This window comes from Triturus cristatus, chromosome 4_2 (assembly GCF_964204655.1).
Source record: "Triturus cristatus chromosome 4_2, aTriCri1.1, whole genome shotgun sequence".
Classification (NCBI taxonomy): domain Eukaryota; kingdom Metazoa; phylum Chordata; class Amphibia; order Caudata; family Salamandridae; genus Triturus; species Triturus cristatus.
The window spans coordinates 926,663,792-926,678,263 of NC_140586.1; the positions used below are offsets into that span (position 1 = coordinate 926,663,792).

General features: G+C 40.8%; 1 protein-coding gene across 1 annotated transcript in view; it reads right to left on the reverse strand.

Annotated features, from left to right (window-relative positions):
- Positions 1 to 14,472, reverse strand: part of LOC146835427 (prostaglandin E2 receptor EP4 subtype-like) — an 87,098-nt gene that overhangs the window by 53,809 nt on the left and 18,817 nt on the right. The window lies entirely within an intron of this gene.

A 14,472-nucleotide genomic window follows, 5' to 3' on the forward strand; every position in this document is an offset into this window, starting at 1 on the left:
ACCTTCGATTCTAACATGGCATAGCTCCGCTTCTAACACAAAGTACCTTAGACACTAAAAAGGCACTACTCTGATTCTGACACAAAGTACCTTAGATTCTAACATGGCACAGCTCTGGTTCTAACAAAAAGTACCTTAGATTCTACATGGCACAGCCCTGCTTCTAACACAAAGTACCTTAGACTCTAACAAGGCTCAGGTCTGGTTCTAACACAAAGTACCTTGGACTCTGAAAAGGCACTGGTCTGGTTCTAACACAAAGTACCTTAGATTCTGACATGGCAAAGCTCTGCTTTTAACACAAAGTACCTTAGACTCTAACAAGGCTCAGGTCTGGTTCTAACACAAAGTACCTTAAATTCTAACATGGCACAGCTCTAGTTCTAATACAAAATACCTTAGACTCTAACAAGGCTCAGGTCTGGTTCTAACACAAAGTACCTTGGACTCTAAAAAGGCACTGGTCTGGTTCTAACACAAAGTACCTTAGATTCTGACATGGCACAGCTCTAGTTCTAATACAAAGTACCTTAGACTCTAACAAGGCTCAGGTCTGGTTCTAACACAAAGCTCCTTGGACTCTAAAAAGGCACTGGTCTGGTTCTAACACAAAGTACCTTAGATTCTGACATGGCACAGCTCTAGTTCTAATACAAAGTACCTTAGACTCTAACAAGGCTCAGGTCTGGTTCTAACACAAAGTACCTTAAATTCTAACATGGCACAGCTCTAGTTCTAATACAAAGTACCTTAGACTCTAACAAGGCTCAGGCCTGGTTCTAACACAAAGTACCTTAAATTCTAACATGGCACAGCTCTGGTTCTAACACAAAGTACCTCAGATTCTAACATGGCACAACTCTGGTTCTAACACAAAGAGTCTTAGATTCTAACATGGCACAGCTCTGCTTCTAACACAAAGTACCTCAGTCTCTAACAAGGCACTGGTCTGGTTCTAACATAAAGTACCTTAGATTCCAACATGGCGCAGCTCTGCTTCTAACACAAAGTACCTTAGACTCTAAAAAGGCACTAGTCTGATTCTAACACAAAGTACCTCAGATTCTAACATGGCACAGCTCTGGTTCTAATAAAAAGTACCTTAGATTCTAACATGGCACAGCTCTGGTTCTAACACAAAGTACCTTAAACTCTAACAAGGCTCAGGTCTGGTTCTAACACAAATTACCTTGGACTCTAAAAAGGCACTGGTCTGCTTCTAACACAAAGTACCTTAGATTCAAACATGGCACAGCTCTAGTTATAATACAAAGTACCTTAGACTCTAACAAGGCACGAGTCTAATTCTAACACAAAGTACCTTAGATTCTAACATGCCACAGCTCTGGTTCTAATACAAAGTACCTTAGATTCTAACATGGCACTGGTCTGGTTCTAACACAAATTACCTTAAGATTCTAACATGGCACAGCTCTGGTTCTAACACAAAGTACCTTTGATTCTAACACGGCACAGCTCTAGTTCTAATACAAAGCACCTTAGACTCTAACAAGGCACTACCTCAGATTCTAGCATGGCACAGCTCTGCTTCTTACACAAAGTACCTTTGACTCTAACAAGGCACTAGTCTGGTTCTAACACAAAGTACCTTAGATTCTAACATGGCACAGCTCTGGTTCTAATACAAAGTACCTTGAATTCTAACATGGCACAGCTCTGCTTCTAACACAAAGTACCTTCAATTCTAAAATGCACAGCTCTGCTTTTAACACAAAGTACCTTAGACTCTAACAAGGCACTAGTCTGGTTGTAACACAAAGTACCTTAGATTCTAACATGGCACTGCTCTGCTTCTAACACAAAGTACCTTAGACTCTAACAAGGCACTAGTCTGGTTCTAACACAAAGTACTTTCGATTCTAACATGGCACAGCTCTGCTTCTAACACAAAGTACCTTAGACTCTAACAAGGCACTAGTCTGATTCTAACACAAACTACCTAAAACTCCAACAAGGCACAGGTCTGCTTCTAACGCAAAGTACTGTAGACTCTAACAACGCACTAGTCTGGTTCCAACATAAAGTACCTTCGATTCTAACACGGCCTAGCTCCGCTTCTAACACAAAGTACCTTAGACTCTAAAAATGCACTTCTCTGATTCTAACACAAAGTACCTTAGATTCTAACATGGCACAGCTCTGGTTCTAATAAAACGTACCTTAGATTCTAACATGGCACAGCCCTGCTTCTAACACAAAGTACTTTAGACTCTAACAAGGCTCACGTCTGGTTCTAACACAAAGTACCTTGGACTCTAAAAAGGCACTGGTCTGGTTCTAACACAAAGTACCTCAGATTCTGACATGGCACAGCTCTGCTTCTAACACAAAGTACCTTAGATTCTAGCATGGCACAGATCTAGTTCTAATACAAAGTACCTTAGACTCTAACAAAGGTCAGATATGGTTCTAACACAAAGTACTTTAAATTCTAACATGACACAGCTCTGGTTCTGACACAAAGTACCTCAGATTCTCACATGGCACAGCTCTAGTTCTAATACAAAGTACCTTAGACTCTAACAAGGCTCAGGTCTGGTTCTAACACAAAGTACCTTGGACTCTAAAAAGGCACTGGTCTGGTTCTAACACAAAGTACATTAGATTCTGACATGGCACAGCTCTGCTTTTAACACAAAGTACCTTAGATTCAAACATGGCACAGCTCTAGTTCTAATACAAAGTACCTTAGACTCTAACAAGGCTCAGGTCTGGTTCTAACACAAAGTACCTTAAATTCTAACATGGCACAGCTCTGGTTCTAACACAAAGTACCTCAGATTCGAACATGGCACATCTCTAGTTCTAATACAAAGTACCTTAGACTCTAACAAGGCTCGGATCTGGTTCTAACACAAAGTACCTTAAATTCTAAGATGGCACAGCTCTGGTTCTAACACAAAGTACCTCAGATTCTAACATGGCACAGCTCTGGTTCTAACACAAAGTACCTTAGATTCTAACATGGCACAGCTCTGCTTCTAACACAAAGTACCTCAGACTCTAACAAGGCACTGGTCTGGTTCTAATATAAAGTACCTTAGATTCTACCATGGCGCAGCTCTGCTTCTAACACAAAGGACCTTAGACTCTAAAAAGGCACTAGTCTGATTCTAACACAAAGTACCTTACACTCTAACATGGCACAGCTCTGGTTCTAATAAACAGTAGCTTAGATTCTAACATGGCACAGTTCTGCTTCTAATACGAAGTACCTTAGACTCTAACAAGGCACTAGTCTAATTCTAACACAAAGTACCTTAGATTCTAACATGGCACAGCTCTGGTTCTAATACGAAGTACCTTAGATTCCAACAAGACTCAGGTCTGGTTCTAACACAAAGTACCTTAAACTCTAATAATGCACTGGTCTGTTTCTAGCACAAAGTACCTTAGATTCTAACAAGGCATTAGTCTGGTTCTAACACAAAGTACCTTAGATTCTAACATGGCACAGCTCTGCTTCTAACACAAAGTACCCTAGACTCTAACAAGGCACTAATCTGGTTCTAACACAAAGTTCTTTCGATTCTAACATGACACAGCTCTGCTTCTAACACAAAGTACCTTAGATTCTAACATGGCACAGCTCTGCTTCTAACATAAACTACCTTAGACTCTAACAAGGCACTAATCTGGTTCTAACACAAAGTACCTTCGATTCTAACATGGCACAGCTCTGCTTCTAACACAAAGTACCTTAGACTCTAACAAGGCACTAGTCTGGTTGTAACACAAAGTACCTAAGACTCTAACAAGGCACAGGTCTGCTTCTAACACAAAGTACCTTAGACTCTAACAAGGCACTAGTCTGGTTCTAACACAACGTACTTTCGATTCTAACATGGCACAGCTCTGCTTCTAACACAAAGTACCTTAGAATCTAACAAGGCACTAGTCTGATTCTAACACAAAGTACCTTAGACTCTAACATGGCACAGTTCTGGTTCTAATAAAAAGTACCTTAGATTCTAACATGGCACAGTTCTGCTTCTAATACAAAGTACCTTAGACTCTAACAAGGCTCAGGTCTGGTTCTAACACAAAGTACCTTGGACTCTAAAAAGGCACTGGTCTGGTTCTAACACAAAGTACCTTAGATTCTGACATGGCACAGCTCTGCTTCTAACACAATGTACCTTAGATTCAAACATGGCACAGCTCTAGTTCTAACACAAAGTACCTTAGACTCTAACAAGGCACTAGTCTAATTCTAACACAAAGTACCTTAGATTCTAACATGGCACAGCTCTGGTTCTAATACGAAGTACCTTAGATTCCAACAAGACTCAGGTCTGGTTCTAACACAAAGTACCTTAGACTCTAAAAATGCACTGGTCTGTTTCTAGCACAAAGTACCTTAGATTCTAACAAGGCATTAGTCTGGTTCTAACACAAAGTACCTTAGATTCTAACATGGCACAGCTCTGCTTCTAACACAAAGTACCCTAGACTCTAACAAGGCACTAAACTGGTTCTAACACAAAGTACCTTCGATTCTAACATGACACAGCTCTGCTTCTAACACAAAGTACCTTAGATTCTAACATGGCACAGCTCTGCTTCTAACGTAAAGTACCTTAGACTCTAACAAGGCACTAATCTGGTTCTAACACAAAGTACCTTCGATTCTAATATGGCACAGCTCTGCTTCTAACACAAAGTACCTTAGACTCTAACAAGGCACTAGTCTGGTTGTAACACAAAGTACCTAAGACTCTAACAAGGCACAGGTCTGCTTCTAACACAAAGTACCTTAGACTCTAACAAGGCACTAGTCTGGTTCTAACACAAAGTACTTTCGATTCTAACATGGCACAGCTCTGCTTCTAACACAAAGTACCTTAGACTCTAACAAGGCACTAGTCTGATTCTAACACAAACTACCTAAAACACCAACAAGGCACAGGTCTGCTTCTAACACAAAGTACCGTAGACTCTAACAACGCACTAGTCTGGTTCCAACATAAAGTACCTTCGATTCTAACATGGCATAGCTCCGCTTCTAACACAAAGTACCGTGGACTCTAAAAAGGCACTGGTCTGGTTCTAACACAAAGTACCTTAGATTCTGACATGGCACAGCCCTGCCTCTAACACAAAGTACCTTAGATTCTAGCATGGCACAGATCTAGTTCTAATACAAAGTACCTTAGACTCTAACAAAGGTCAGATATGGTTCTAACACAAAGTTCTTTAAATTCTAACATGACACAGCTCTGGTTCTGACACAAAGTACCTCAGATTCTCACATGGCACAGTTCTAGTTCTAATACAAAGTACCTTAGACTCTAACAAGGCTCAGGTCTGGTTCTAACACAAAGTACCTTGGACTCTAAAAAGGCACTGGTCTGGTTCTAACACAAAGTACCTTAGATACTGACATGGCACAGCTCTGCTTTTAACACAAAGTACCTTAGATTCAAACATGGCACAGCTCTAGTTCTAATACAAAGTACCTTAGACTCTAACAAGGCTCAGGTCTGGTTCTAACACAAAGTACCTTAAATTCTAACATGGCACAGCTCTGGTTCTAACACAAAGTACCTCAGATTCGAACATGGCACATCTCTAGTTCTAATACAAAGTACCTTAGACTCTAACAAGGCTCAGATCTGGTTCTAACACAAAGTACCTTAAATTCTAAGATGGCACAGCTCTGGTTCTAACACAAAGTACCTCAGATTCTAACATGGCACAGCTCTGGTTCTAACACAAACTACCTTAGATTCTAACATGGCACAGCTCTGCTTCTAACACAAAGTACCTCAGACTCTAACAAGGCACTGGTCTGGTTCTAATATAAAGTACCTTAGATTCTACCATGGCGCAGCTCTGCTTCTAACACAAAGTACCTTAGACTCTAAAAAGGCACTAGTCTGATTCTAACACAAAGTACCTTAGACTCTAACATGGCACAGCTCTGGTTCTAATAAAAAATACCTTAGATTCTAACATAGCACAGTTCTGCTTCTAATACAAAGTACCTTAGACTCTAACAAGGCTCAGGTCTGGTTCTAACACAAAGTACCTTGGACTCTAAAAAGGCACTGGTCTGGTTCTAACACAAAGTACCTTCGATTCTGACATGGCACAGCTCTAGTTCTAATACAAAGTACCTTAGACTCTAACAAGGCACTATTCTAATTCTAAAACAAAGTACCTTAGATTCTAACATGGCACAGCTCTGGTTCTAACACAAAGTACCTTAGATTCTGACATGGCACAGCCATGCTTCTAACACAAAGTACCTTAGACTCTAAAAATGCACTGGTCTGTTTCTAGCACAAAGTACCTTAGATTCTAACAAGGCATTAGTCTGGTTCTAACACAAAGTACCTTAGATTCTAACATGGCACAGCTCTGCTTCTAACACAAAGTACCCTAGACTCTAACAAGGCACTAATCTGGTTCTAACACAAAGTACCTTCGATTCTAACATGGCACAGCTCTGCTTCTAACACAAAGTACCTTAGATTCTAACATGGCACAGCTCTGCTTCTAACATAAAGTACCTTAGACTCTAACAAGGCACTAATCTGGTTCTAACACAAAGTACCTTCGATTCTATCATGGCACAGCTCTGCTTCTAACACAAAGTACCTTAGACTCTAACAAGGCACTAGTCTGGTTGTAACACAAAGTACCTAAGACTCTAACAAGGCACAGGTCTGCTTCTAACACAAAGTACCTTAGACTCTAATAAGGCACTGGTCTGGTTCTAGCGCAAAGTACCTTAGATTCTAACATGGCACAGCTCTGCTTCTAACACAAAGTACCTTAGAATTTAACATGGCACAGATTTGGTTCTGAAGCAAAGTACCTCAGATTCTAACATAGCACAGCTCTGGTTCTAGCACAAAGTACCAAAGATTCTAACAGAGCACATCTCAGGTTCTAGCACAAAGTACCTCGTATTCTAACATAGCACAGCTCTGGTTCTAGCACAAAGTACCTCAGATTCTAACATAGCACAGATCTGGTTCTAATACAAAGTACCACAGATTCTAACATAGCACAGCTCTGGTTCTAGCACAAAGTACCACAGATTCTAATATAGCGCAGATCTGGTTCTAACACGAAGTTCCACAGATTCTAACATAGCACAGCTCTGCTTCTAGCACAAAGTACCCCAGATTCTAACATAAGGTTCTAGCACAAAGTACCACAGATTCTAACATGACACAGCTCTGGTTCTTGCACAAAGTACCTTAGATTCTAACATGGCACAGCTCTTGTTCTTGCACAAAGTACCTGAGATTCTAACATGGCACAGCTCTTGTTCTTGCACAAAGTACCTCAGAGTCTAACATGGCACAGCTCTGCTTCTAACATAAAGTACCTTAGACTCTAACATGGCATAGCTCCGCTTCTAACACAAATTACCTTGGACTCTAAAAAGGCACTGGTCTGGTTCTAACACAAAGTACCTTAGATTCTGACATGGCACAGCTCTGCTTCTAACACAAAGTACCTTAGATTCTAGCATGGCACAGATCTAGTTCTAATACAAAGTACCTTAGACTCTAACAAAGGTCAGATATGGTTCTAACACAAAGTTCTTTAAATTCTAACATGACACAGCTCTGGTTCTGACACAAAGTACCTCAGATTCTCACATGGCACAGCTCTAGTTCTAATACAATTTACCTTAGACTCTAACAAGGCTCAGGTCTGGTTCTAACACAAAGTACCTTGGACTCTAAAAAGGCAATTGTCTGGTTCTAACACAAAGTACCTTAGATTCTGACATGGCCAGCTCTGTTTTTAACACAAAGTACCCTAGATTCAAACATGGCACAGCTCTAGTTCTAATACAAAGTACCTTAGACTCTAACAAGGCTCAGGTCTGGTTCTAACACAAAGTACCTTAAATTCTAACATGGCACAGCTCTGGTTCTAACACAAAGTACCTCAGATTCGAACATGGCACATCTCTAGTTCTAATACAAAGTACCTTAGACTCTAACAAGGCTCAGATCTGGTTCTAACACAAAGTACCTTAAATTCTAAGATGGCACAGCTCTGGTTCTAACGCAAAGTACCTCAGATTCTAACATGGCACAGCTCTGGTTCTAACACAAAGTACCTTAGATTCTAACATGGCACAGCTCTGCTTCTAACACAAAGTACCTCAGACTCTAACAAGGCACTGGCCTGGTTCTAATATAAAGTACCTTAGATTCTACCATGGCGCAGCTCTGCTTCTAACACAAAGGACCTTAGACTCTAAAAAGGCACTAGTCTGATTCTAACACAAAGTACCTTAGACTCTAACATGGCACAGCTCTGGTTCTAATAAAAAGTACCTTAGATTCTAACATGGCACAGTTCTGCTTCTAATAAGAAGTACCTTAGACTCTAACAAGGCACTAGTCTAATTCTAACACAAAGTACCTTAGATTCTAACATGGCACAGCTCTGGTTCTAATACGAAGTACCTTAGATTCCAACAAGACTCAGGTCTGGTTCTAACACAAAGTACCTTAGACTCTAAAAATGCACTGGTCTGTTTCTAGCACAAAGTACCTTAGATTCTAACAAGGCATTAGTCTGGTTCTAACACAAAGTACCTTAGATTCTAACACGGCACAGCTCTGCTTCTAACACAAAGTACCCTAGACTCTAACAAGGCACTAATCTGGTTCTAACACAAAGTACCTCAGATTCTCACATGGCACAGCTCTAGTTCTAATAAAAAGTACCTTAGGCTCTAACAAGGCTCAGGTCTGGTTCTAACACAAAGTACCTTGGACTCTAAAAAGGCACTGGTCTGGTTCTAACACAAAGTACCTTAGATTCTGACATGGCACAGCTCTGTTTTTAACACAAAGTACCTTAGATTCAAACATGGCACAGCTCTAGTTCTAATACAAAGTACCTTAGACTCTAACAAGGCTCAGGTCTGGTTCTAACACAAAGTACCTTAAATTCTAACATGGCACAGCTCTGGTTCTAACACAAAGTACCTCAGATTCGAACATGGCACATCTCTAGTTCTAATACAAAGTACCTTAGACTCTAACAAGGCTCAGATCTGGTTCTAACACAAAGTACCTTAAATTCTAAGATGGCACAGCTCTGGTTCTAACGCAAAGTACCTCAGATTCTAACATGGCACAGCTCTGGTTCTAACACAAAGTACCTTAGATTCTAACATGGCACAGCTCTGCTTCTAACACAAAGTACCTCAGACTCTAACAAGGCACTGGTCTGGTTCTAATATAAAGTACCTTAGATTCTACCATGGCGCAGCTCTGCTTCTAACACAAAGGACCTTAGACTCTAAAAAGGCACTAGTCTGATTCTAACACCAAGTACCTTAGACTCTAACATGGCACAGCTCTGGTTCTAATAAAAAAGTACCTTAGATTCTAACATGGCACAGTTCTGCTTCTAATACGAAGTACCTTAGACTCTAACAAGGCACTAGTCTAATTCTAACACAAAGTACCTTAGATTCTAACATGGCACAGCTCTGGTTCTAATACGAAGTACCTTAGACTCCAACAAGACTCAGGTCTGGTTCTAACACAAAGTACCTTAGACTCTAAAAATGCACTGGTCCGTTTCTAGCACAAAGTACCTTAGATTCTAACAAGGCATTAGTCTGGTTCTAACACAAAGTACCTTAGATTCTAACATGGCACAGCTCTGCTTCTAACACAAAGTACCCTAGACTCTAACAAGGCACTAATCTGGTTCTAACACAAAGTACCTTCGATTCTAACATGGCACAGCTCTGCTTCTAACACAAAGTACCTTAGACTCTAACAAGGCACTAGTCTGGTTGTAACACAAAGTACCTAAGACTCTAACAAGGCACAGGTCTGCTTCTAACACAAAGTACCTTAGACTCTAACAAGGCACTAGTCTGGTTCTAACACAAAGTACTTTCGATTCTAACATGGCACAGCTCTGCTTCTAACACAAAGTACCTTAGACTCTAACAAGGCACTAGTCTGATTCTAACACAAAGTACCTTAGACTCTAACATGGCACAGTTCTGGTTCTAATAAAAAGTACCTTATATTCTAACATGGCACAGTTCTGCTTCTTATACAAAGTACCTTAGACTCTAACAAGGCTCAGGTCTGGTTCTAACACAAAGTACCTTGGACTCTAAAAAGGCACTGGTCTGGTTCTAACACAAAGTACCTTAGATTCTGACATGGCACAGCTCTGCTTCTAACACAATGTACCTTAGATTCAAACATGGCACAGCTCTAGTTCTAATACAAAGTACCTTAGACTCTAACAAGGCACTAGTCTAATTCTAACACAAAGTACCTTAGATTCTAACATGGCACAGCTCTGGTTCTAATACGAAGTACCTTAGATTCCAACAAGACTCAGGTCTGGTTCTAACACAAAGTACATTAGACTCTAAAAATGCACTGGTCTGTTTCTAGCACAAAGTACCTTAAATTCTAACAAGGCATTAGTCTGGTTCTAACACAAAGTACCTTAGATTCTAACATGGCACAGCTCTGCTTCTAACACAAAGTACCCTAGACTCTAACAAGGCACTAAACTGGTTCTAACACAAAGTACCTTCGATTCTAACATGACACAGCTCTGCTTCTAACACAAAGTACCTTAGATTCTAACATGGCACAGCTCTGCTTCTAACATAAAGTACCTTAGACTCTAACAAGGCACTAATCTGGTTCTAACACAAAGTACCTTCGATTCTAACATGGCACAGCTCTGCTTCTAACACAAAGTACCTTAGACTCTACCAAGGCACTAGTCTGGTTGTAACACAAAGTACCTAAGACTCTAACAAGGCACAGGTCTGCTTCTAACACCAAGTACCTTAGACTCTAACAAGGCACTAGTCTGAATCTAACACAAAGTACTTTCGATTCTAACATGGCACAGCTCTGCTTCTAACACAAAGTACCTTAGACTCTAACAAGGCACTAGTCTGATTCTAACACAAACTACCTAAAACTCCAACAAGGCACAGGTCTGCTTCTAACACAAAGTACCGTAGACTCTAACAACGCACTAGTCTGGTTCCAACATAAAGTACCTTCGATTCTAACAAGGCATAGCTCCGCTTCTAACACAAAGTACCTTGGACTCTAAAAAGGCATTGGTCTGGTTCTAACACAAAGTACCTTAGATTCTGACATGGCACAGCCCTGCTTCTAACACAAAGTACCTTAGATTCTAGCATGGCACAGATCTAGTTCTAATACAAAGTACCTTAGACTCTAACAAAGGTCAGATATGGTTCTAACACAAAGTTCTTTAAATTCTAACATGACACAGCTCTGGTTCTGACACAAAGTACCTCAGATTCTCACATGGCACAGCTCTAGTTCTAATACAAAGTACCTTAGACTCTAACAAGGCTCAGGTCTGGTTCTAACACAAAGTACCTTGGACTCTAAAAAGGCACTGGTCTGGTTCTAACACAAAGTACCTTGGATTCTGACATGGCACAGCTCTGCTTTTAACACAAAGTACCTTAGATTCAAACATGGCACAGCTCTAGTTCTAATACAAAGTACCTTAGACTCTAACAAGGCTCAGGTCTGGTTCTAACACAAAGTACCTTAAATTCTAACATGGCACAGCTCTGGTTCTAACACAAAGTACCTCAGATTCGAACATGGCACATCTCTAGTTCTAATACAAAGTACCTTAGACTCTAACAAGGCTCAGATCTGGTTCTAACACAAAGTACCTTAAATTCTAAGATGGCACAGCTCTGGTTCTAACACAAAGTACCTCAGATTCTAACATGGCACAGCTCTGGTTCTAACACAAACTACCTTAGATTCTAACATGGCACAGCTCTGCTTCTAACACAAAGTACCTCAGACTCTAACAAGGCACTGGTCTGGTTCTAATATAAAGTACCTTAGATTCTACCATGGAGCAGCTCTGCTTCTAACACAAAGTACCTTAGACTCTAAAAAGGCACTAGTCTGATTCTAACACAAAGTACCTTAGACTCTAACATGGCACAGCTCTGGTTCTAAGAAAAAGTACCTTAGATTCTAACATAGCACAGTTCTGCTTCTAATACAAAGTACCTTAGACTCTAACAAGGCTCAGGTCTGGTTCTAACACAAAGTACCTTGGACTCTAAAAAGGCACTGGTCTGGTTGTAACAAAAAGTACCTTAGATTCTGACATGGCACAGCTCTGCTTCTAACACAAAGTACCTTAGATTCAAACATGGCACAGCTCTAGTTCTAATACAAAGTACCTTAGACTCTAACAAGGCACTAGTCTAATTCTAACACAAAGTACCTTAGATTCTAACATGGCACAGCTCTGGTTCTAACACAAAGTACCTTAGATTCTGACATGGCACAGCTCTGCTTCTAACACAAAGTACCTTAGACTCTAAAAATGCACTGGTCTGTTTCTAGCACAAAGTACCTTAGATTCTAACAAGGCATTAGTCTGGTTCTAACACAAAGTACCTTACATTCTAACATGGCACAGCTCTGCTTCTAACACAAAGTACCCTAGACTCTAACAAGGCACCAATCTGGTTCTAACACAAAGTACCTTCGATTCTAACATGGCACAGCTCTGCTTCTAACACAAAGTACCTTCGATTCTAACATGGCACAGCTTTGCTTCTAACATAAAGTACCTTAGACTCTAACAAGGCACTAATCTGGTTCTAACACAAAGTACCTTCGATTCTATCATGGCACAGCTCTGCTTCTAACACAAAGTACCTTAGACTCTAACAAGGCACTAGTCTGGTTGTAACACAAAGTACCTAAGACTCTAACAAGGCACAGGTCTGCTTCTAACACAAAGTACCTTAGACTCTAATAAGGCACTGGTCTGGTTCTAGCGCAAAGTACCTTAGATTCTAACATGGCACAGCTCTGCTTCTAACACAAAGTACCTTAGAATTTAACATGGCACAGATTTGGTTCTGAAGCAAAGTACCTCAGATTCTAACATAGCACAGCTTTGGTTCTAGCACAAAGTACCACAGATTCTAACAGAGCACATCTCAGGTTCTAGCACAAAGTACCTCGTACTCTAACATAGCACAGCTCTGGTTCTAGCACAAAGTACCTCAGATTCTAACATAGCACAGAGCTGGTTCTAATACAAAGTACCACAGATTCTAACATAGCACAGCTCTGGTTCTAGCACAAAGTACCACAGATTCTAACATAGCGCAGATCTGGTTCTAACACAAAGTTCCACAGATTCTAACATAGCACAGCTCTGCTTCTAGCACAAAGTACCCCAGATTCTAACATAGCGCAGATCTGGTTCTAGCACAAAGTACCACAGATTCTAACATGACACAGCTCTTGTTCTTGCACAAAGTACCTCAGATTCTAACATGGTACAGGTCTGGTTCTGAAGCAAAGTACCTCAGATTCTAACATAGCACAGCTCTGGTTCTAGCACAAAGTACCACAGATTCTAACATAGCGCAGATCTGGTTCTAACACAAAGTTCCACAGATTCTAACATAGCACACCTCTGCTTCTAGCACAAAGTACCCCAGATTCTAACATAGCGCAGATCTGGTTCTAGCACAAAGTACCTTAGATTCTGACATGACACAGCTCTGGTTCTTGCACAAAGTACCTTAGATTCTAACATGGCACAGCTCTTGTTCTTGCACAAAGTACCTTAGATTCGAACATGGCACAGCTCTTGTTCTTGCACAAAGTACCTCAGAGTCTAACATGGCACAGCTCTGCTTCTAACATAAAGTACCTTAGACTCTAACATTTCATAGCTCCGCTTCTAACACAAATTACCTTGGACTCTAAAAAGGCACTGGTCTGGTTCTAACACAAAGTACCTCAGATTCTTCCATGGCACAGATCTGGTTCTAGCACAAAGTACCTCCGATTCTAATATGGCACAGCTCTGGTTCTGCCACAAACTACCTCTCGTTGTAACATGAAGGAGTTATTTTCTACCTCTGGTTCCAACATCCAACATGAAGCAGCTGATTTTCTACCACAAAGTATCTCAGGTTCTAAGATGAAGCAATCCTGGTTCCAAGAAAAATACATCTGGTTCTGATGTGATGCAACTCTTTATCGACCACAAAGTAAATCTGGTTGTAACATGAACCAACTTCAGTTCTTTCACTAAATGCCTCTGGTTGAACGGTAAGCTTGTCATGTTTCTTTTTCTTCTGGTTCCCTCAATTCTTGTATTTGGGTTTTAATGGGGGTTTTGTTGTTTTGTACCCTGGAGACTCTTTTGAGTACGGCCAGAAGAGCCGCACCGCTCTTAATGTCGCTGAGAAGTGTCCCGGTTGAGGTGTCTCTGCTGCCCATAGGTTCCACCCCAGGTGTACTGCAGGCGAGGGAGATGCCATGCTCTTCCTGCATCTGTGATAGGACCTTGGATCCTCAGCAGTTGACGGACTATCATGCTCCCTCGCTGGCACTGAAGTGGCTCTGGCACCCTCTCCTTTGGAGCACATGTCAG